This window comes from Sorex fumeus, unplaced genomic scaffold (assembly GCF_029834395.1).
Source record: "Sorex fumeus unplaced genomic scaffold, SorFum_2.1 ptg000010l, whole genome shotgun sequence".
NCBI classification, from domain to species: domain Eukaryota; kingdom Metazoa; phylum Chordata; class Mammalia; order Eulipotyphla; family Soricidae; genus Sorex; species Sorex fumeus.
The window spans coordinates 1,774,977-1,778,477 of record NW_026606067.1 but is presented as its reverse complement, the minus strand read 5'-3'; positions in this window follow the sequence as shown (position 1 = coordinate 1,778,477).

Sequence of the window (3,501 nt, the reverse complement as noted above, 5' to 3'; positions counted from 1 at the left end):
GCCTTGCACGCGGCCAACCCGGGTTCGATTCCCAGCATCCCATATGGCCCCCTGAGCACCGCCAGGAGTAATTCCTGAGCGCAGAGCCAGGAGGAACCCCTGTGCATTGCCGAGTGTGACCCAAAAGGCAAATATATATATATATATATATATATATATATATATATATATATATCAGGGCTGGAGAGACAGTACAGTGGGTAGGATATTTGTCTTGCACATGGCTGACCCAGGTTTGATCCCCAGCACCACACCTGTTCCCCAGGCCCTGCCAAGTGTGATAACTGGGCACAGAGCCAGGAGTAAGCCCTGAACACTGCCAGGTGTGGTCCAAAATCAAACCAAACCAAAACCAAATAAATTAAATAAATAAAAATAGCAAAAGCAGGGGCTGGAAAGATAGCACAGCAGGTAAGGCATTTGCCTTGCATATGGCCGACCTGAGTTCGATTCCCAGGATCCCATATGGTCCCCTGAGCACCGCCAGGAGTAACTCCTGAGTGCAAAGCCAGAAGTAACCCCTGTGTATCGCCAGGTGTGACCCAAAAAGCAAAAAAAAAAAAAAAAATAGCAAAAGCAGAACAGAGATCTGTGGCCAAAGAAGTGGGCAGGAGAAGGGGATTTAGGGGCACCAGAGGTGAGTTACAGATACCAGGGGATGGGGGTGTGGTGAAACAGTGTTGCAGGTAGAAAACAAGAATAAGGAAGCCATTGCCAAAGCACATTACCAAACAGAAAATTATATATTGACATAGGGTTGGGAAGATGGTTCAAAGGGCTGGAGCACATGCTTTGCATGCAGAATCCGGGCTGTGATCCCTGGCAATGCATGATCTTCTGAGCACTGATCTGGAAATAGTCCTCAAGCACAGACAGATGTGACCCCCAACACCTTCTTCCTCCCTACCCCCCAAAAGAAAATGGATATAAATTAAAAAAAAAAGAAAATGGATATAAGAAAACATTCACAGAATGTGGGAGAAACTCACACTTTTATTTGTAATAATATAATAACACATAAGTACATTCTGCTTGTTAGTAAACAAAAACAACCTAAACATACAGAAAATGTGAACATTTTTCTGATGGCAGGTGGTGGAGCAATAGTACATAGGGCAGGGCACTTGCCTTGCATACAGACAGTCCTGGTTCAATCCTCAACACCCCATATACTGCCCTGAGCCCTGCCAGAAGTGATCCTAACCACAGAGCCAGGAGTAATCCCTGACCACTACCGGATATGCACTCCCCCCACAAACAAAACAGCAAAAAATGTGCTGATGGGTATCCCCAGAGGCTTTCAGCTTGCAGTGTCTTTCGGAAAATTAACAAAAATATATTTAGTGTTGAGTAAATGGTAGCGCCCTTCCCCGGCCCCATACCTCACCAGTCTCCCCACCCCCACCCCCACTGCCCCAAGAGTTCTCCCTCCACACACAGAGCAAGTGAGCATTCTGAGTTCACATCCCGGCTCCAGCCTTGAGGACCAGGCAAGATGCCCCCTGTTGTCTTCCTCTGTAAAACAGAAACAAAAATAAAACTTGGGGGCGGGGTGGTGGAAGGTGGAAGGATAGTACAATGGGTAGGGTGTTTGCCTTGTGAGGACGACCCAGGTTTGATCCCCAGCATCCCATATGGTCCCCTAAGCACCTAAGCACTCCTGAGGGCACAGCCAGGAGTAAGCTTTGATCATTGGTGGGTGTGGCCCCAAAACCAAAACCCAAAAAACCAAACCGACAAAAACACCTGGTTCATAAGGTATCACTGGATCGAAAGGGTTAAAGATGTTAAATGCCCAGAAGAGCTGGCACTTTGCTGCGGTGAGTAACATCTCCAAGACTGGTCTCAAGCAGGCAGGGCTTCTTAAAGGGGCCGCTGGGCCCTGTCCACCCCGCCCCACCCACCCCGCCCGCCCTCAGAGAAACACCTCTCCTGGAAAACCATCTTTGGAAAAACACTGACGCCTTGCATCTGGCTTCCTGGTAAGGGAGAATGAGCATCTTCCCGATAAGGCGCTGACTCGCGCGCTCTCGTAAAACATTCACTGCTGTGCCAGCTGTTCCCGGAGGACTGTTTCTCTCAGGTCCTCTGGTGCAACCCGAGGGACCTTCTTAAAGTGGCCGCGGTGGCCAGGCCCAAGCCAGCAGGCTGGGGACTGTGGTTCTGTCTTGGGGCGTGAAGTCCCTCTCTGATTGCTGAGACCAGCCAGAGAGGACCAGGATTTCTCCTTCTGGGTGTTCAGCCCTCTAAGAGTGAAGCCAGAGACGGAAGCGTTGGGTGGAGCCAGCCAGCAGGCAGAGGCTTTCTGGGGGGAATTGCGTCCCTGCTTACATTTGCATGACCTCATCACTTCCTCTTCCAGGATGGCCCTGTGCATGCACCTGAGCCTCGGTTCCCTAGAGTCCTCACCCCCCTTTCACCGATCAGCAAACTGAGGGCTGCACCCAGCCTGGCCTGGGTTTCTCTGATGTGGTGCCCGGTGTTTTTCCACTGGGCTCGAAGGAGGGAGGAGGCGTTGCCGGGGCTCCACCTCGAAGTCCCTAATGTCATTTACTAAGTGCCCAAGGAAAGAAAGCAGTGGCCCAGCCTCCAGTTCAGCCAAGGGCCTTTCTGGAAGCCCTTGATAGGCAGCCAGAGACAGACCTGCTTTCCTCAGCCAGGTGGGAAATGTAGGAATCCTGACTTCAAATCCCCAAGTCCTGACTGAGAGGGGCAAATTAGTGGGTGCTCCCCAGAACTCCAGGTGGCAAGAATATGAGCGGAGCGGAGGGGGGGGGGGGCTGGAGCAATAGCACAGTGGGTAGGGCGTTTGCCTTGCACGTGGCCTACCTGGATTCGATTCCCAGCATCCCATATGGTCCCCCGAGCACTGCCAGGAGTAATTGCTGCGTGCAGAGCCAGGAGTAACCCCTGTACATCGCTGGGTGTGACCCAAAAAGCGAAAAAAAAAAAGAATATGAGCAGGGGTGTGGGGGGACACAAAGGAATTAGGGATCAGGCAGGGGTAGACTGTCACTACACTTCCTAGGGTTCCCCAAAGTCTCCTCCTGAGCCAGGTGCTGAGACTCTCTGGGGGTGCCAACAGGCATTGAGCTGATTGTTAAGACCTGCCTGTCACATAGACATTAATCCTCCTAAGGAGTTAGTCCTCTGGCTAGGGCAGAATCAGCTCTGAGCAGCTCTGAACTGTGTGCAGGAGTGGGGGGCAGGGATAGAGCACCATGGAGGGGAGCTGACCTCAGGAGGTCAGCAACAGCTGGAGGTGGCCGTCTTGGTGAGTGGTGGGGTGCGGGGGGACACAGCCATGGGGGCCCTCAGAGTCCTGCCACAGTGAGCCGACATCTCAGTCCTTCCAGCATCCCCACCCACCTCCCACCCAGAGCCCTCTGACTCATCGCCCCCTCCACCCCCAAGCCAGGCTCTTGCCTTTGTTGCTTATTGATTTTTCATATTTAAGGAAAATCCATTTGCTTGATTCAGCGCAATGGAGTCATCACTGAG